Source organism: Gopherus evgoodei, chromosome 11, assembly GCF_007399415.2.
Source record: "Gopherus evgoodei ecotype Sinaloan lineage chromosome 11, rGopEvg1_v1.p, whole genome shotgun sequence".
NCBI classification, from domain to species: Eukaryota; Metazoa; Chordata; order Testudines; family Testudinidae; genus Gopherus; species Gopherus evgoodei.
In genome coordinates this window covers 77,379,675-77,401,569 of record NC_044332.1, presented here as the reverse complement: position 1 = coordinate 77,401,569, position 21,895 = coordinate 77,379,675, and positions in this window count along the sequence as shown.

Sequence of the window (21,895 nt, the reverse complement as noted above, 5' to 3'; positions counted from 1 at the left end):
GATGCTACTTATAACCATCCAGTTCCTTGACCTTGCAATAGCTCTGCCAGAGACTCATTTCTTTCTTTCCCCTGCAATTGTTTCATGTCAGTAATTCGGTGCATTTGCCTAACAACATGTTATTAGAAAACTGGGGGATTTATCCCTGCAATTAAAAAGTCTCCAAAATAGACATTCTGACGATTGGGTGGTAGGGGGGAGGGATTGAATTTTAATTGGCTCTTCTTTCAGGTGATCGGCATAACTCGCTTGTGATTTTTGCCATGATGCACAAATCTAGATGTCCTGCCAAGAAACTTTTCCTACTACCCTGGCATGCGTTACATACATTTATTCACTGAGCACCAGCTGTCTAGCCTTCGGCAAGTAAAACAACTCAAAGCTTCTCTGTGTCATATTCTCATCAGTATTGAGGGGAGAATAATACCCACCTCGTGGCATGATGTGAACCTCAATTAGCTAATGTTTGAAGAGTGCTTTGAAGGTGTGACCGGCACATAACAAGCATTATTAGCATGTCTGATGAGCATAGCCTCCCTCGGTCTCTGTGCAGTTGTGCAGTGGTTGTATGATCACTGCCTTTTGTTTTCAGCTCTTGCTTATTCGACACTCCACAGTGGAACTGCTTTAAAGAATGGAACTGTGTTATATTTTATGATTATTTCTTATTTCTATTATCAGAGCCCCTGGCAGCCCCAGTGATGGACCCAAATGCTATTGTGCTAGGTACAGTACAAACACAGAACAAAAAATGGTCATTTTCCCCCAAAAAACTTACAGTGTAAATATAAGGTGATAGACAACAAATGGATCCAGCTAGATGGGAGTGGGACAGGGAACCAATGAGACAATATTAGTCTGCATGATGGGAACTTGCTGTATCAACCAAGCAAGGTACTAACAATTTCAATAGGACTTTATTTTTACAGTGGAAACCTCTGTATCAAGCTGCTGCTGCACCCTCTGTAACTCTCACTCGGCCTTCTCAACTCCTCCCTGCTCCTTCCTGTTTCCTGTCCTTTCAGACTCCCAACAGCCAGTGCTCCCAGTTCTAATAATTACAAGCACATCGAAACACCACATTCCCTCCTCTCTTAAGAAACTCTCCCAATTAAAATAGACATTGTTGTTCTAACCACAGGAAGAAATAGGAAACAAGACACTATACTATTGGCAGAAATATTGCACTGGAAACACTGTAGATACCACATAACATAGTGTTTAGTCCAGACAGGTCGTCGTCCGGGTCCTGATGGGCAGGTATGGAATGCTTCTTATCTTGCACCTGCCTATACACCAAGAGGAGATTATGCCAACACCCAGTCTGCCTTGGATGACTTCACCATAGAACCAACACAACAAGACATTGCACTGGAACCGGGCCTTGAGGGATGGTCTGTCAGAGCCTTGTGAGGCACCTCACTACCGCCTGCTCTCAGAGTGAAGAAGTCTTTTCTGGGGCTGTGTGGATCAGCTTCCTGACTCTACCAGCCTCTGGCAACTCAAGCACGGCTCTCCAGGTCTCTGCAGGCACCACTCTATATGGGGTAGCGGTAGGTGCACACCGACCCCCTGAAGCACCCTGGCCCCGATGCACTGAACACTCCCAGAACTCTCAGATTTGCTACTCCCAAAGGAAAAGTGCGCACCAGCTTACTCGTTTTAACTCAGGGTCACCACTGCGCTTAACACCCAGCACTGAGACGTACGTAGTGAAAACAACAAGAAGCTGATGATCAGAGAACAGAAATTCAAATGACATCACCGAAGAATGCTGGAAACAAAGGCTTAGATCAAACAAAAACATAACACACTTCCTAGTGCCTAAACTTAACTCACAAGACGATCCCCTGTCTTTTACAGTATAGCTTCCCGCAAGACCTTTTCCCAGCATTTTCAGTCAGGATGGCCAAGATCCCTCTTTCATAACATCAGCCTGCTAGCAGCTCGTATTCACAGACTGTCAGATGCTAGTGTGTCTTTTCTGCATCCCCAGATATACCAGACCAGACCTTTGAGCTTCCTCTGAAAACAGGGACCCCCTCGCCTCTCCCGTCTCACTGTTTTCCTCATTCTGTTAATTTCTTTCTGAAGTCTCTGCCAGTTCTTTATTAGCATTTGACTCAACATGCTAATAGACTGGTGGTGAGACACATGATATGCAATGGTCCACCTGGGAGATAAGTGTCTTCCATCTCCTGTCTGGCGAAAATTTCTCTCAGGCATGCTACCTTTGAGTGGCCTGCCAGCAAAACCTAGGGAACATATTTCTGCATATATACGTAACTCATCACATAGACTCATAGACTCTAGGACTGGAAGGGACCTCGAGAGGTCATCGAGTCCAGTCCCCTGCTCTCATGGCAGGACCAAATTCCGTCTAGACTATCCCTAATAGACATTTATCTAACCTACTCTTAAATATCTCCAGAGATGGAGATTCCACAACTTCCCTAGGCAATCTATTCCAGTGTTTAACTACCCTGACAGTTAGGAACTTTTTCCTAATGTCCAACCTAAATCTCCCTTGCTGCAGTTTAAGCCCATAGTTTCCATACACACATCTCACAATTGTTATGATGACTGGAGTGACAGGCTTTCAGCAGGGACCCTTCTTGGTGACCTCATGAATCCTTTTACCCATAGGTACCCCTGCACCTTCTGCTAGTTGCCCTCAAGAGGTCTTTGGTTCACATTAGTCCGGCCAGCACTTGATTTAAAAGACATGCTTTAGCTCCTGTCTTCACTGCAGACAGGACCATGATAGGTGTAATAGGTTTTGGTTTGTTCAGATTCTGGTTCAGTGTGTCAACAATGGAGCATTTTCCCAGCACAGTAATGTGCCAGGCATGTCAACCTGCCCACATCTACCATGCACACATGCCTGCCTGTATCGATCGGTGCATTCTGGGAAATTTGGAGCAGCTATCCCGTCCTGCCTCAGCTGCTGTTGCTAGGGTACAGAGGACTGGGATGTTTTTGGCCTGGTGCCTAAAGGATGGCCTACCACAAACAGTCATCAGACTGCAGACACAGCATACTGATGCTTCCAGAGCTGCTTAGGAGTCATAGAATTTCTCAGAAGTGACTTCAGTGGGCTTAGATCAGGAATAAACAAGGCCATTAAAACCAGTGTCTTCTGATCCCACCTGTCGTTGATTGTTCTGTGTTTCTGTTGTTGTTATGAATGATTTGTATTACATCAGCACCTGGAGGCCCCAACTGAGATCAGGAAGAATTCTTTCATTGACCAGCGACCACCCCTCGGGGAGTGCATCAATTGCAGTGACAGAGGAACCCCTCCGGTCACGGCAGTGAGTGTCCACACTACTTTAGAGTAGACACATCCTTAGTGACTTGCCCAAGGTCACCCAGAAAACCATTGACTAAGCCAGGAATTCAAACGCAGGTCTCCTGAGTCCCAGTTCCGTGCCTCAACCACAGAGCTGTCCTGTCCTTTCACCCTGCTGTGGTGTTGTTTGCATATCTGAGATACTTATGCAAACAGGAGTGTCTACTCAGCCCAGGAAAGTGCAGCGAAATGCAGTGCTGCACCGCTCAAAGTTGGTAGTGCCATGTGGGGCTCACATCTTGGTATAGCTAATAGTGCCTCAGGAATCTGCCTTGTTACCATGGCAATTTACCACACCAGAAGTCACTTTATCAGAGCGGTGCTGTTGTAACAATGGCTTGGTGAGACTACAGTAGGATTGTAGCAGTTAAGCCCAGGCTGAAGGGGGCTTTCAGGGGATGGGGTGCTCCATCTTGCTTTCCCCTCCTCTTCCTACTCCACAAGGTGGGGCTTTGTGCCCATTGAGAGGCACAGAAGCCAATGCCCTAGTCCTGCCTCGTGCTCCACCCATTGTGCTTGCCTAGTAGCTATGAGGGAGGTGGCAGCTCCAGTTTCCGGGTCTGCCTCCTGCTTCTTCTCTCTGAAGAAGGTAAATTTGAATACAGTAGAACCTCAGCGTTATCAATACCTCGGCAACGGAGATAGTTCGTAACTCAGAAATGTTCGTAACAGATCAAAATGATGTGGTGGCTCTTTCAAAAGTTTATAACTGAACACTGACAATACAGCTTTGAAACTTTACTGTGCAGAAGAAAAATGCTGCTTTTAACCATCTTCATTTAAACAAAACAAGCACAGAAACAATTTTCTTACCTTGTCAAATCTTTTATTAGTAAATTTTCCTTTTTTTTTTTAGGCATTTACGTTTAACACAGCACAGTACAGTGTTTGCTTTTTCTTTTTTTTTTCGGTCTCTGCTGCCCGATTGTGTACTTCTGGTTCCAAATGAGATGTGTGGCTGACCGCTCAGTTCATAACTCTGGTGTTTGTAACCATGAGGTTCTACTGTAGCTATTAAATTATACATTCAGCAAGGGTGACAATTGCTATGTTGTGGTTTGTGCCTCACCTGTCAAAAAAGTCAGGTGCTGCCTCCGGCTGAAAATAGAGAGGGATTTGTACGACGGAATTCTGAGTGAGATCAGGGGGTATGCGGAGTTTAGAACTGGGATTCTAGTTCTGCTCACTGTAGTAAGTACAGCCTGGATGCAAAATTCAGCCTGGGATCTGAGTTCAGAATGCAACTACATTCAAAATTTTAGAGCATTTGGATACGAGTTTGGTTCAGACTCAGTAACACATTCAGTGCTGAATTAAATATGTAAAGAAACTAGAAGGGGGAGAATTGTGGTAGGGGTGATTTTTCAAAGTGGCCTCTCTTTTGTACATACAGAAACAGGCATCTGTGTGTGCAAATGTGTGTGTGTGTATATGTGTGTGCATGTGCACAAATCATTTGTTAGCAGGAAACAGACACCCTTTGAAAACTGTGCCTGCATTTGGATAAAGACAATGCATCTGGGCTTCGAACTGGACTGTCTTTAATAACACATGCAGTTATGGAAGTCTCACGATGATCCAATCTCATGCTTCAGGGAGTGAGCAAATTCCCCTGTCGGTCGGAGTCATGAATGAATCTCTCTTCCCTTTCTGTCTCTTACCATGTCTAAGCTGAAGCATGCCACAACTGGCCTGATGTCTTCTAAGTTGTAGCTAGTGCCGCCAGCACCAGTACACCAGACTCCGGGTATTATGGTGAATCCTGTGCTCCTAAGAATTCTGACTCTGCATTTTTCCCCCAACATCAAAACAGCTCCAGCTCCTCACCTGCATAAAAGCAGATGATCTCTTTCCCTGTCTGTCCATCACCGTGGTGTCTAGGCACATAATACTTCTCCATGGCTTTTATAGCTCTAAAAACTGAACACAAACGGGCCAAAGTGCATCTCAGCCGGAGTTGGTTTTTTTCCCCTCTTTCCTCTGCTGTTTATCTGGGGTGAATATTTTTTTTTTAATTGTTTGGATTTTTTTTTAAGTGATTTTTTTTTCCATCCACAAACGGGGCTGTTCCAAAGCTGAGCCATATCCTGTAAACAGCCTCAACCTTATGATCTCAGAGGGGAGGGGCGAGCGAGCGGAACAGCCAACAATCTCCAGCTGCAGAGACGGTCTTTGACAAGTTTGATTAGAACCCAAACGGTGACAGCTCAGGGCCTGCGTGGTGCAGCTTTTCATTTGCTACTCTGAGGCTGATTTCTAGGGAGGGGAAAAGAGGGGCAGGGGAATCAAAGACTCAGACTATAAGCCACACCCTCAAATCAAATCCAGACCCGGGCATGGAAGAACCAAGAGACGTGGCCGGGAAAAAGGAGGAAAGGTGTTTGCAGACAGAGAGATTGGGCCAATATTACAGTGAATGTTAAAGAGTGCATGAATATTACACACACACACGTGTGCAAACACACACTCAGGAGGAAAAGGTTTTCTCCCGTTTCAGTACCTAATTCTCCCTTGATCCAGAGCAGCATGAGCCATAGGTCTCAGGCAGTGCCCAAAATGTATATAAATCAAGGGTAGGATTGTCATTTATGCTAAGGTCCCTTTATGCCATTCTGCAAGGGGCCTTAAAGAAACCCTATAGAGCCCACAGACGATCCCCACTCTGCAGAGGACCTTTCTAGCTAGCATACAGCTGGTATAAGAGAGTTATGGCATAGCATTAGGGATACGCTGTGGTATGGAGACATACCTAGAGTGTGTGATGACTCTTCTCTGCCTCCCAGGCCTATAGGGGTCACAACAAGCAGGGCATGAGCTAAAGAAGTCATAAGGTTGCTTTAATTTGCACTGGAGGACAGGCAGGTGCCCGCACATCCCCAGAATGCAGTGAGTGCAAATGTGGCTTAAACTCATTTTTATCCCCACCCCGTCCTTCTTCCAAGCACATTAAGGGCCTAACGGTGAACCAGGCCCAATGCGTATGAAGGATAAGCCTCCTGCTGTGTTGCAGAAATAGCGAACTGGGTGCAGGCCCTGGAAAACAGAACCGGTCAGATCCTCAGATGTGTCTGTCTTTGCTCAGCAGCAGGAGAACCAGCCGACAATGAGCTCTGGTGAAGAAGGGACTTGTTGAACTGACGATTGTCCTGGGAAGCAGGGTGGGAATTGTCCTGCGCACAGGAAGGAATGGTGGGCAGCTAATGAAGCACACTTGTCCCATGTAACGTATGGTGAAGAGAGAGTCCTCATGGAAACTGGCTGCACAGCATAGACGAGCGGGCAGAGCACTGGAAGTAGCACAGGATGGCAGTGCATGCAGTGGCATGGCTCTGAGGTGTCCATGACTGCCAAAGACATCACCATAAGGCTGGAGAGCCAGCCGTCCTGTGCTCTGGGCCCGGAACACAGAGTGAGCACCCATGCAGCCCGGGACACCAAACTGCACTGCCGGTGTCTGCTGGTGCACCTGCTTGATCTCACCACGCCAGCCCTCTCATCCAGAGTCACTGCCCTGGACTCGATTTCCCTAATTCTCTCTGCTGTCATTCAGGGCTTGGTACTCGACTGGATGATGCGGAGGACCTATCACCATCCGGGGACTGTCCCTCCCACTCCATGCTGAGCTTCCTCCTGAATGCAGCTGCTGACAACAGTTCCCCAGGCACCAACCTCTCAGCCAGGGCCAATCCCACTGAATGGTGTCCAGTGTGCACACACTGGTGGTCAACAGATTAACAGTCCCAGCCCCCCTGTTTGTGCACAAAACAAGGCCAGCACATAGGGTTGCCAACTGCCTAATTACACAAACCCAAACACCCTTGCCCCTGCCCCACCCCTTCTCCAAGGCCCTGCCCCACTCACTCAATTCCCCTTCCTTTTGTTGCTCACTCTCCCCCACTTTCACCGGGCTGGGGTAGGGGTTGAGGTTTGGGAGGGGGGTGTGGGCTCTGGGCTGGGGCCAAGGGATCCAGAGTATGGGACGAGGCTCCGGGATGAGCCTCGGGCAGGGGATTGGGGTGCAGGAGGGGGTGAGGGGTGCAGGTTCTGAGAGGGAGTTTGGGTGCAGGAGGGGGCTCCAGGCAGGCAACCCCCTTCTGGCAAGTGACCCTCATGTACAAACTGCAGAGGCAGGCAACCCCCCCCCCGCCAAGGTCTCTGCTGATCTGACCTAGTGAAACATTCCTTCACGCCCCCACCTATGGCAAATAGTTAGACCTTGAGCACATGAACAAGATCCAGCCAGCCAAGCACCTGACAGGGCAAACGTTCAGAGGCACCTCAGAGCCCTGGCCTGTCCCTTGGCTGCTCTGGGGACAGTGCTTCCAGTGGGCTCTGTCAATGTCACTGTTGAATGTGAACACTGTGGGAGATGAGCTGGGATGTTCACCAGAGCTGGGCGCAATTTTACGGCCAAAGCATTTTTTGGCAAAAAAGGCAGATTCAATGACTCCGAAACATTTCACAAATGAGAGTCATTGTTTTGCCAAATTGTTCATGTCAAAAAAACAAAAACAAACAAATCCGAGATGGTTCCAGTTTTTTGATTGGAAACAACTTTTCATTTTGAAATAACAAAGAGAGGGTAAAAATGCTCCAAATGTCATAAAATGTTTTCATTCAACCTGAAACAATTTGTTAAAAATAACTTTTCGTTTTGTCGAGAATTTGCATTTTCAGGTTGACCCTAAACAATTTGAAAAAATATTTTTTTTTGGAATTGCCAGAGAACTAAACATTCTGTTACTCACCCAGCCCTAGTTAATGCCTGGGGAATTTGCATGCTGCCACCAAAGTCCTCTTCCACCCAACACATGTAGCATGAAAGGTCAGTCCCATGAGACCTGATCGATAAGGGGGCTAGCAGACAGGGGAACAGGACCCTGGTTGGCTGGATGGCTGAGAGGAAATCCCAGCCCTGTGGCCAGCCTGCCTCCCCATTGGAGGACAAGAGTGTCGCTCCAGAGCAGGACAAGGTTTCAGGCTACCTGGTCTGTTCTGGGTCTATTGGCCAGCCCAGGGGCAGGACTGGGAGAGCAGCCACATGGTATGGTCAGAGAACATGTGTTCTTGTTGCTGTTCGGGAGAGGAAGCCCAAACACAGCCTGCACCCAGGCCCATGGGATCGGTCCAGGGAACAGATTGGAGGCAGGGTCACGGCCACCAACCCAGCGATGGAGCCTTGACCAGCACGGAAACCACAGGGATGGAATCAGGCAACTCAGCAGAAATTGGGATTCACAAGGCTGAATTTACCCTGCACCCAGGAACCACCGCAAGGGGCAGGAAGAACCCTGTTTGGGAGCAGAAAGTCCGGGTCCAGGGGCAAGTTGGACTCTTGGTTGGGTTAGATAGTGTCACTGTGTATATTTAAGCATTGGTGACTTAGGAGTGCATGATGATACCATTGGGGGTGGCTGCGTGGGCCCCATAAGGGCCCCAAATGATCTTTGGCGCTGAGGTTTTATCCCTGCCCCCAATAGAAGTGTTTAGTATTAGATCTGAGTTTTCTGAGGATAATGCTGCCTCCACAGAGGCTGTGGAAGGGAACCAAGGGTTTGGGGCTGCTGGGAGGTGTGGGGCCTGCTCTGTTTCCAGGGACCTGGTTTAGAATTTGGGGATTGCACAGTGAACCAAGGTGCACCCACCACACCCATAAGCTACCAATTACCACCAGGGACAGGGTCATGGGACAAAAGGTACCATGGCCCATTGCCAGTGGGATAACCGTGAGGAAAGCAAGTCTACCATAGGCCCTCTCTTATCTGAGCACACAATGCCTGCCAAGGCGATTCCCCCATGGCCAACAAACAGAAAGGTATGCTGAGGGGGAGAACAGAGCTTAACTTTGAGGGTTAAGGGCTTGCTTCAATGAGAATCCTTTGAAGCAAAAAAATTCATTTGACAAAGGCAATTTCTGGAGTTGCAGAAAGAATCTCAGCCTCTTGCAAACCTTGGCTGGGTGGGCATTAGAGCAAGCAGATGTCACTAGAAATGACCACCAAGGTCAGGGGACATTTTGAAGACCAGGTTTAAGCTATGCCCAACTATTTTTTTTCAACTTTGCCATCCACTCCATTGTCCTCTAATTAGGAGTTCGGAATGGTTCCCACAGACTGGTGCTAGAGCTGCGTGGGATAGGAAGAAAGGTCTGGGCCCTATTTAAAACAATTCATCAAATAATGACATCTGCTGCAGCCTGCTTGTCACCAGGCTGTTCCTAGGGCCCCAGGAAGAAGGATGGGAGGATTTGGGTTTCAATTTGCCCCCGCATGATTTCAACACTTCACACCACTACCAAAATTACAAAAGCAAAAATTGGGCCAAATTTCCCCTGGTGTGATGTCGGTGGAGTTATGCCAGAGATAAATTTGGTCCAGTTTGTTATTCTACTTAACTGTTGCTAAATGAGATGGTGTTTACTCAGCTAATCCTAGCAGAATCTTCTGGAAGAACTTCTGGTCCCTCAGGAAGACTGAAGGCTGTTGGGCAGTTTGATAGCAGGTATTTTTGATTATGTGTTAGTGTCATTGTGACAGTCCCAGAAACTGGAGACCTCTATTCCCAGTAATGGGAACAACATAGGACAAGCAACCCCACGGGCACAAACACACACCTTACCAGTGTGATGCAATGCTGCCTGGAGGACATGCCTCAAGGGGCCAGCAGGGAGTTCCTTCACCATGACCCATTCAGTCTTTGGGCCTACTGCTCCAGCCAAGGAGACTTCACTTGGGAAGCCACTGGACAGGTGTTATCCTCTGTAAGCTTTCATTTTTTACCAAGCAAGGCTGAGTCTGAATGGTTAACCGAGAGGTAAGGCTCTCTGCTGTCCCATTGTATTGCCAAAGCACTGAGACTAGACTGAGTCAGGAATATTTCGGTTACATTTTTTCATTAGGAAATGCCGATTCATTGAAACTGAAACTCCTTATGTGAGAGAGGGTTGCCTTCGACACATTTTTTGACTAAACAATATTTGTGAAATGAAGTTTTGAGCAAAAGATTTTGGCATTTTCAAAATGCAAATTTTCAGTTTTCCAGTCCCAAAAGCCTTTTTGTTTTAAAACTTCAGCTGATGACAGTTTTAAAAATAAGCAGCAGTCAGACTCTAAACAAAAACTGAAACATGTCCACATTTTCCATCTGTGAAAATTTTCAAGATTTTGACTTTTCCTCCTGATTCGTAAGGGGAAATTTTTCATTACCTTGAACATTTTCGCATGATGGGGAAACCATTTCCCATCCAGCTCTGCCTGAGATGTCCATTCCCTGATTTTGTGTGGCTTAATCGCTTTGTAGGTATGAGTAGCAGCAACATAGGAAGGGGAGGTGAATATGGAAATAATATACCAGCTAAAGGGGCCAATATCAAAGCATGAAGGGTCAGAAACTAACAGCTGTTAGACTGCCAGTCATAATGCCCATTGAGAATGGCATAGGGCTCTGTACTGCATTAAGAAAGTGGGATGGAGATGATCAGGCCTAGTGGTTGGAGCTGGAGCAGTCAGGAGTCCAGGCAGGGTTGGAGGAAGGCTGGAGCAGGACTAGCAGGGTAGTGGCAGGAGCATGGCTGAGCAGGCTAAGACCCGAGGAGTCTGTTGCCACCCTTAGGCAGGAGAGAGTACCAGGCCCCAGAGTGATGGAGAAGACTGAGTTGCTGTTCCTCCTGTGGGGCTTATATACCTGGTCTGAGTCACACGACCAGTTTGTGGTTTGTTGATTGGCTGGATCCTGGCACAGGAGTGACTCATCAGCCCAGGCATGAGTGGTATAGCAAACACCAGGTAATAGCATAGTGGGCTACTGCAGACACGGAGCCCGAGGGCACGCAGACCATGAAGGATCCAGAGAACTTGCCCAGCTGCCTGCAGCCCCCATAACTGGGACAGTCGTAAACAGCACGTGCTATTTCCTCACCAACCATCCCAGGGGCTTCTCTTGGCTGGAGGGAGACAGATTGATTGTTCCTGTCTGATCTTTCCGTGCTGGACAGAAGCTTTGTGGTTCATAGGCAGATTTAGTAGAAATGGATTAGAAATTCTCAGATTACTAGTGCAGCTGCTCCATGGGGGAAACCTCCCAGGACAGGGGATTCTAACTCTGGACTGGAAAGGCTAAGACATGCATATCCCACTCGGTGAGCATGGGGAATGATGGCCTGCCGCCACGCCTGCCTAGTCATCAGGCAGTCAGCAAGCCCAGCTGGGCCGCAGCAGAACCACTACACCGGCTAAAGCAGTCATGTGCATCTCTCTGACGCCCAGCAGCTGCCGAGGACCGGTGGCTGCTCTGTGCACACACCGGTAGCATCTGTACCTCCCTGTGCTCACTTGACTCCACATCCTGCTCCTGCGCTGCTCCAGCTTAGACTCTGCCCGGCACCCAGCCTTGATCTGGTCCTGTCCCAGCCTGGCTCTTGTCCTGAAACCAGCCCTGCTCCTGCTTTCCCTGGCTCCAGGTAACCCTCAGCTCTGATTCCCGGATCTGACTCTGTCTCGACTCTTGGCTCTGGCATTCAGACTCTGACTTCGGTTCTGATCTTCAGCTCTGACCCCTGGTTCTGACTCCTACTCCAATCAGGGGCTCTGGCATTTGGACTCTGACCACTACGCATGGCTCCTGCTCTGACCACTAGGCCTCATGGCAGACTCACAAGGTCAAAAGTCAGATTCCCCAGGCAAAGGTTTTTCTGGTGATATGAACTCTCAGCCACGGTGCATCTCTGCCGGTCTACTTTGTCACTCACATTCAGAACCAGGCAATACGTTAAGGTGTGTGTGGAGCAAGTGAAAGATATATGGGCAACGCTCTGTGCGTGCAATTTAGGCAAGCTGATGTGACAACCGAGATGAGAGTTGTTCCCACGGATTGAATCTAATAATAACTATAATAATACCTGGCTCGTATATGGCAGTAGATCTCAAAGCCCTTTGTAAAGGAGGTCAGGAGCATTACCTCAGGTTTTCAGATTGGGAAACTGAGTCTACACGCCGCCAACAGTCGGAGCTTCATGTGCACTCCTGTCTGCTTTTCCCACAAGGCCTGTCATATTTTCTCCCATGCTGCCGTTCCCCGCCCAAAGGCCCTCCAGTTAGGGCATCATTTCAGAAAAATTCTGGGAGGTGGGGGGGAAGCTGTGTTAGCATTCTTGCTTCTGCTGAGGCCACGGCTCTTTGTGTGGGATTAGTGGGCTGGTCTCCTCCTGGAGGGTGATGGGAAGGTGGCAGCCAGTCCTATCCTGGGGAGTGACCGGGCTGTCTTACCAATGGCTGGCCTAGGGCAGGGATCAGGGCCTGGTTTGCGCTGTGCTCATCTGGCCCAAACTGCCTGTGCTGCTTCTGGTTCCAGCTGGTGGGGAGGGTGGGATGCACCTGAGATAATCAGCTGCCTCCCTAGTCACACACCTAGGGCAACAGAGTTGACCTGGCTGCCCCTCCGTTGTGATGGTCACCTGGCCATAACACGACTCAAATTTGGCAGTGTAGACATACCCATGGCAGTTCCCGCAGGCCCGAGAGATACTCTTCAGTGCCAGCTGGTGAAAAGTGCGAGGGGCAAGACAAGGTCTGCGGGGGGCGGGGGTGCAACTGCCTCCTTGCAAATGATGCCTCTGCCCCATTTCCTTATGCATGCGGGAAAAACATATAAACACCAGGTCAACCTCTCTTAAATTCCTCCTTAAAATCTGTCACAAAGGCTTCCCATCCCTCCCATCCAGTGCTTGAGGCCTCCATTTTTCTGCTAAACACTTCTTTTTGCTACCTCATTCTCCAGGGTCTAATCCACCTTTCCTGTAGACTGTGAGCTCTCTGGGGAGGGGATTGTCTCTTTTGTTATTTGTCCATACGGTGCCGAGCACAATGGGGTCCTGATCCTTCCCTGGGGTTCCTAGAATCTAAAAACAATAATAATGGCAGGTTGGTTTTACTCCATTCCCTGAAACAGCCACCATTGGAGACAGGATACCTGAGTGGAGGAGCCATTGTCTGCTCTGGTAGGCTGGTTCCAATGACCTGGTATCTCCTATCGCCCTGTGAAAGAAGCAGGGCACCTCCCCAGCTTTCTGGCATCTGCCCCTTCAGGCACACACTGTGCCCACGCTGCCCCGAAGCCTGTCTTGCATCACTCACAAGCAGCCACTCTCCCCGCCAAGCCTCTGACACACAAGTTCTCTTGTGGTTGCTGCACTCCTCCCAAAGCCTCTGAGATGGTTTACGAGGGCTTCTCTGTCTCTTTGCAAAGGTAGCAGCTAGCTAGGGGTTGGTTGCAATGTTTATTTTTTTGTTATTGACCTTTTCCTAAGCCTCAGCAAATGCTCCTTTTCTTTTCCAAAACAAAAGAGCCACACTGAGGACATATCAAAAGCTGATGCACTCAATCTTTTAAAGTATTTTATTTTATTTTATATTATATTTATTTATTTCCAGCTGCCTACCAAAGAGCCAGAGGAATGGAATTGTATTTTGGAAGAGCATGAGAAACAGATGCGAATGTGCGTGAGTAAGGCGAGGCATTCTCCAAAATCCCCTCGGTTGGAAGAGCGGATTTAGAAAGACATTTCATGCTGGCAATCTCCAGAACTGTTACAAAGAGCCTCAGCAGGAAGACAATTCATATAACTGTCTAAACAAACAAACAAGCATTATGCACAATTTCGAAAAAGAAAAATCCCTTGAAGAAGAATTGCACAACTAGAATTGAGATGAGCAACCAGGGTGGGATCCTTTCTTGCTCTCTCATTAATCTGTTTAATAATTTTAGTTAGAGGGGATTGGAACTCAGCACCTCCCCTTGTCCTATGCTGGGGTCAGAATATGGACTGGGAAACAAACTTTTTGGGATATGTGCTAATGCCTAGTTGGGGGCCCTTGGAGGTTAAAGTCCCATCTCTAGCTGCAGAACAGGCTGCAGCAAGCGAAGGATTTCTCCATGCCTCTGGCTGAAAAGAACGGCCATACTGCATCAGACCAATGGTCCAGCTAGCCCAGTATCCTGTCTTCTGACAGTGGCCGGTGCCGGATGCTTCAGAGGGAATGAACAGAACAGAGGAAACACTGAGTGATCCATCCCCTGTCATCCACTCCCAGCATTTGGCAGTCAGAAGTTTAAGAACACCCAGACCATGGGGTTTTGTCTCTGTCCATCTTGGCTAGTAGCCATTGAGGGACCTACCCTCCATGAACTTATCTCATTAGTTTTTGAACGCCGTTATAATTTTGGTCTTCACAACATCCCCTGGCAACGAGTTCCACAGATCGACTGTGCATTGTGTGAAGAAGTATTTCCTTATGTTTGTTTTAAACCTGCTGCCTATTAATTTCATCGGATGATCCCTAGTTCTTGTGTTATCTCAAGGGGTACCAAGGGGCCCATTTGAACTGGTGGATGTTTGCCTTCTAGAAACTGGACTGTGAATACCAATTAGTTTCCTCTTGGCTACCAACAATTTTCTGTCACTCAGACTAATGGTATATTTGAAACAGCAATTTAATAATGGAAGATTCCTTAGGACAGTCCATATTCCCAGAGCTACCCACCACCCTGTCATCCATCTCTGAGAAATATTTATGGGTGGGGTATGCTAGACAGAGCCCTATCTTGTTAACACTGTGCTAACAAACTGGAGAGGGAGATATTAAGATGATTTCCCTGCTTCTCACCAATTCCCCAATCCTCAGTGCTTATACACAGCCTGGCTGCACAGGCTTTAGCACAGGCTAAAACAGAACATTCTTGTGGGAGCACCTTGTTATGCTGTTGACAGCACATCGCCGGTATTCTGTGACAAAATAGATACCTCTGATCTGCCATCAAAGCTCCATGCACACTTATATAAATAGGATTTGGTGTGGTTCAGTTCCTGAGGTTCTTACTCAGACCTTAGGAGATGGTCCTGCTGAAGTCTGTGTGCATGTTGCCCCAGTTAGGACTGAGTTAATGCAGACTTCAAGATCTGGCCTATCGGATACTGAAGATGCTTGGCACCTTGCAGGATCAGGCCTTCCTAAATGAAGCAGATAGGAATGATATTCTGAGATGGGCAGATCCTTAGGTGGTATAAATCAGTATAGTTCTTCAGCTGACAAAAATAAATTAGCCTGTGGAATTCATTTCCACATGATATCACTGAGGTCAAGAGTGTAGCAGGACTGAAAAGGGGGTTGCTCATTTTGCTGCAGCCAGAGTTACAATAGTAGAAACTAGGACTAAGAGATTTGGAAGGATTGAAAACCTTCCTTCCAACTTCTACTTCATGGGAGTTAGAAAGAAACTTTACCTGTGGGCAGGTTATGCCATAACTGCTAAGTTCTTGCACCTTCCCCTGACGCTAGTGCTGGTTATTGGTGGTGACAGGATTCCAGCCAGATGTACCGTTACTTCTGATCCAATCTGAGAATTCCTATTTCTGTTGACTTCCATGGACCTGTGTCAATTTACATATGGCTCTGGCCCCGTATATAGATTTCAAATATCACAAGTGACCCAAGTTTCCCAGATATCCTGACCCGGACCCACCAGATGTGCCTGTGATCTGGTGTCAGACCCTTTATTATTATTTATGCACTGATTATTACCTGCTATTGTGAGGATTAATCCCCAACAGTATGCCCGGGAGTGGAACACGGTGCCCTATAGAGCAGACAAGCACAGGGAGACATAGCAAATAGATCGATCCTAGAGAAGCATGGGGGGCGGGGGATTTTGTTCTTAAAGGAACAGAATGGTTTGATCCTCAGCTGCAGCTGAGGAATTCAGTGTAACTCAGGAAGCTACATTGCTGTCCCTCTGTCCTGGCCTTTGCCCCCTTTTCCCAACCTGAAGGTTGCTCTAAATTACCCTGACCCCCTTCTTCCTGGTCATGCTCCCTACTCTCACTGAACGGAGGTATCCCCAGGGCTAGTCTTGTTGGCTTTCAAGTCACTGGCCTGGTGCAAAGTGGCCATTCAGGACCAGGGCCAACATGTGGGTGACCGTGATTTTACTGACATTGCTTAGCATGTGCGGCCTTCACGGCGGACGGATGGGAAAGGAGAGCTAGTGTGTGTGTCTGGCGTGCTGAGCTCGAGAGGGAGCTCCCAGCAGGGGCGTGCGGACAGCAGATGGTGAAATCATTAGCCCGAGATTATAGCTAGAGATGGGCCTGGACTGGGATAAAGCTCAGGGGTGATTGGGTTTGGTTTGGGCCCATCTCGGACTATAACTTCACTGTAGGATCCAGTAGAAAGACACAATAGGCCCAAGGGGCAGAGCGCTCTTATTCATACACAAATAATTGCTGTAACAGCAAAGAAGACGCCGTGATACATCTGCCAAGTACACATTTTAAATAACAACGCTCTCGCTCTTTTTTTTTCCAGTGGGAAAGCCCCTCCCATTTTACAATATTATCTAGGGCTTTTATTCCCTTCTCCTTGAGACATCCCATCTCCTTGCAGCTTCCCCAGCACAGTGATTATGGCAGCTTCTCTATGTGACAAACACAAGAACCGAACCCTCGGATCATTTGCTCTGCTGGCAAGGACATGAGCGAGCCTCATAATGGCAAATGCCCTGCAAAGATAAAGGATGCACAATAGTGATCAGAGGCGGGCCCATGCCAGCATACCAGCTCCAGACACCTTTTGGAAAAGGTGACCTCTGGATTTTGGGCAGAAATTAGAATTTTGCGGCTCCAGGCCTCCATTATTGTTTTATGAGTCAGGGAAAGAGTGGGACTCTTACTGAATGGGGGAGGCAACCTAGTGATAGAGGATGTGGAAAAAGCTGAAGTACTCAATGCTTTTTTTGCCTCGGTCTTCACAGACAAGATCAGCCCTGAGACTGCTGCACTAGGCCACACAGTATGGGGAGGAGGTGAGCAGTCCTCAGTGGTGAAAGACCAGGTTAAGGACTATTTAGAAAAGCTAGATGAGCACAAGTCCATGGGTCCCGATCTAATGCATCCAAGGGTGCTGAGGGAGTGGCTGATGTGATTGCAGAGCCATTGGGCATGATCTCTGAAAATTCGTGGCGATTGGGAGGAGGTCCGGGACTATTGGAAAAAGGCAAATATAGTGCCCATATTTTAAAAAAGGAAGAAAGAGGACCCCGGGGACTACAGACTGGTCAGCCTCACTTCAGTCCACAGCAAAATCATGGAGCAGGTCCTTCAAGGAATCCATTTTGAAGCATTTGGAGGAGAGGAAGGTGAACAGGAACAGTCAACATGGATCCACCAAGGGCAAGTCATGGTGCCTTCTATGATGAGATAACTGGCTCTGTGGATATGGGGAAAGCGAGGGATGTGATATATCTTGACTTTAGCAAAGCTTTTGATAGGGTCTCCCACAGTATTCTTGCCAGCAAGTTAAAGAAGTATGGATTAGAGGAGTGGATTGTAAGGTGGATAGAAAGCTGGCTAGATTATCGGGCTCAACGGGTAGCGATCAACAGCTCGATGTCTAGTTAGCAGCCAGAATCAAGCGGAGTGCCCCAGGGGTCAGTTCTAGGGCCGGTTTTGTTCAACATCTTCATTAATGATCTGGATGATGGGATGAATTGCTCCCTCAGCAAGTTCGCAGATGACACTAAGCTGGGGAGGAGAGGTAGACACGCTGGAGGGTAGGGATAGGGTCCAGAGTGACCTAGACAAATTGGAGGATTGGGCCAAAAGAAATCTGATGAGGTTCAACAAGGACAAGTGCAGAGTCCTGCACTTAAGATAGAAGAATCCCATGTACTGCTACTGGCCGGGGACCAACTGGCTAAGCAGCAGTTCTGCAAAAAAGGACCTGGGGATTACAGCATATGAGAAGCTGGATATGAGTCAGCAGTGTGCCCTTGTTGCCAAGAAGGCCAATGGCATATTGGGCTGTATTAGAAGGAGCATTGACAGCAGATCGAGGGAAGTGACTATTCCCCTCTACTCGGCACTAGTGAGGCCTCATCTAATTGGAGAGAGTCCAGCAGAGGGCAATGAAAATGATTAGAGGGCTGGGGCACATGATTTATGAGGAGAGGCTGAGGGAACTGGGGTTATTTAGTCTGCAGAAGAGAAAAGTGAATGAAGATCTGATAGCAGCCTTCAACTACCTGAAAGGGGGTTCCAAAGAGGATGGAGCTTGACTGTTCTCAGTGGTGGCAGATGACAGAACAAGGAGCAATGGTCTCAAGTTGCAGTGGGGGAGGTTTAGGTTGGATATTAGGAAACACTATTTTACTAGGAGGGTGGTGAAGCACTGGAATGGGTTAACTAGGGAGGTGGTGAAATCTCCATCCTCAGAGGTTTTTAAGGCCTGGCTTGACAAAGCCCTGGCTGGGATGATTTAGTTGGTGTTGGTCCTGCTTTGAGCAGGGGGTGGGACTAGATGACCTCCTGAGGTCTCTTCCAACCCTGGCATTCTATGATTCTATGTTTCTGTGGCTCTATGGAGCAACCATTCAGAAAGAACCATTAAAAATGTTGGGGGGGGGGGCTAATTGTAGCCATCCCACAGAAAACATGCCTTCTGAAGTCATGATATTTCCATGTATTTGACCTTCCCCAGGAGCAAAAGTCCTTGCCCTGCTGGATCCATTCAGTGAAAAGCTGGGGAAAGGTTCTGAGTTAGGGAAGGAATCTTCCTCCCAGGCTGTGAAGCCGCAGCAGAACCATGCCGAGGTCACTTCTGCAGCTTCTGTTTCTGCTGTGTCCCAGATCTCAAAGATGCAGTGGGGCTGGTGGATCTGTGCAGTGGTGGGTGCGATTGTGCTGCTACACATCCCAGGAGATGGCAGCATCACTCACTCATAAATGCCAAGCAAGTACATTATACCTGCTCTGCTTCCTAAATCCCATAACGTTTTGCACAGAGAGACTTCACAGCCGTGGGGTCTGCAACATATAGGAGGAGGGTATGCTCCTTGTGCGGACTTCAGAGAATCTGCCTCCTCTACAGGACTACAGCAGCTTCTTTGTACTTGATGTTTCCATGTCATGGAGAGCACAGGGCAAGATTTTGCCCCATGCAACAGCACCAAATTCAGATTTGTGATGGGAACTCCCACGGATGCTGATGGGAGCTACATGCTTATATCCAAGGGCTGAATTTGGCCGGGCACTGATGCATGAGTGCTTGCACCACGTGTAATAAATATGTTGTAAATTTCAACACAGGGGCATTAGTTTATGCTCTCACCAAGGAAATGTTTTGTTGTTTTTTTTTAAATCCAGTCCAGTTTTTGACCTTTTACATAGTTAGACTGTAAATAAACAGAGACTCATGGAGACTTCTAAGATGGAGACCTGGCAAGGCATCTTTGCAAAATATGAAGTTAATTTTTCCAGCTGAGTAATGAGGCTTTCAAGTTGTGTGGACTGTGTGACAGCACTAATTGGCAAGTGATAATTGGCAAATTTAGGAGCTAATCCTTCAATGGGGAAGTAAAAAAGGCATTCAGCAATAATCCCCCCTGGAACAAAGACAGGAAATTCAATCTCTTTGCAGAGTCCAAAGTTAGACCAGGGGGCATGGAGTTTAGCGAACAGCGTCTCCAGGGATTGCATTTGTAAACCATAAGCGGATTAAGAAAGCACACTCCCACAAACCAGCCTCATCAAGGGGACTTTCTCCCTTTAGTCAAATCCCATCTGCTTTCATTTTGTAAAACCTTCAAGACTCATGGCAGCAAGGCATCGTCCTGTAATGCAAGGTTTTGTTTTCTCTTCACAGTGGCTTAGAGAGGGGGAAAATATATAGATGACGCAGAGCAAATAAATGGTGGGTCTTCCTTAAAAGGCCTTTGATGTATCACACTGCCCCTAGGATGGTTAGGTTTTTTCCCCCCCACTGCTACCTGATAGTTCACCACCCCACCCCACCCTTGCCCCTTCCCTCTACGCTTCTGGAAACTTTGCGTATATTGGCTGGGAAGAAAGACCTCTGAGTGCTGGACTGGAAACTGATATGAGCGAGGCAACAAGAACAGAGAAATTGCAGCTGGGCATGTTGGTTGGAATCAGCCTTGTGACTCAGCTGAATGTCATAAGGAGCCCTGTTGTAGAGCAGAAGTGCCAAAAGCACACACCATTACTCCAGTCCTGGGAGGCTACTCTTTTCCTCCGCAGAAATGTGCCACTAAGTTTTGCGCCCACGGAATTTAACCCACAAGCAACTGATCTTCATGACTGCTGTTCATGCCAAAGGAAGATTCAAGGACATGGAAGAGCCCTGGGTTGATGTGTCCTGATCTTCCTGTGTGCGCGCGTTAGGGGGCTGATCCAACTGCATTAGATGTCAGTGGGAAGACTCCTGTTCTTGAAAAATCGGAGAAGGTGCAGAGAAGAGTCACAAAAATAATTAATAGGATAGAAAAATGACTTGCTGTGAGTGCCTGAAGGAACTCAATCTCTTTAGCTACAAAAAAGAAGATTAAGAAGTAAGTTAGTGCCCAAGAACCTCCAAGGAGAGAAAATGTCAGGTACTAAAGAATTCTTTAATCTAGCAGAAAAAAGAAAGCATAACAAAAGCCAATGGCTGGACGTTAAAGACAGGAACATTCAAATTAGAAATAAGGCCTGGGTTTTTAACAGTGCACATGATTAATCACTGGATCAAACTGTCAAGGGAAGTGGTCGATTTTTCCTCTCTTAAAGTCTTCAAATCCAGATGGGATGTCTTTCTGGACAACATGCTTTAGCCAAACACAAGTTACTGGTTTCAATGCAGGAATCACTGTGTGAAATTCCCTGGTCTGTACCATGCAGGAGGTCAGAGTAGATGATCTAATGGTCCCTTCTGATCTTAAGATCTATGAATCATTGTCCTCAGTGGGAGATGGCTCAGGTCCTAGATTCAGGCTCTGGGCTTTGGCAAGTGGCCAAGGCAGCATTTGGGGATTGTTGCAAACTGTTCTACCTTTCACCTTGATTGTTCTGCTTCCTGAGATACCAGAGAAGCCCACGGAGGACTCATAGATCCAAAATTAAGAGTTGTATAACCCTTTGGGTTAAGCAGTAGTAGCAACGACAGTTTCTTCATGACCTCCATCTGGAGAAAAAGCCTCTCTATCATTGCCGGTTGGAAGAACTACACAGCCAAAGATGAAGATTAGTTATCCAGGCTGCTTCCTTAACCTTTTTTGTGCTAGGCTCTCTTCCTTGAATTCCTTTCTTCTTGTACAGTGAATTTAGTACTCAGGAAAGTTTAGGAATTGAGAGGGGAAGGGAAGGATCTGGCAAACGGTTTGCAATTCTGTGTTATGTTTGCTTTTGTTAACATCACTTTAACATCACTTTAACTTGATTGACCAACTAGCAGTTTGGAGAAAAGAGGTTCTACAGTCACTCACCTGGCCCTTTCAGTTAAGGTCTGAGAGCTCTAAGATGCAACAAAACCAGAAAACACCAAGCTAGACATTCCTCTACATTTATAAGGTGAAAAATCAGCTGGGAAAATGATCATTTCCTAGGCCTTTCCTCTCCATCATAAAGAAGCAAAAGGGCACAATACTAATGTTTTAAAAAAATTGTTGCAAGGTAACCCTTAAGCTGCCCTTAAGGTCAGCGATTACTGATGCTGTTTT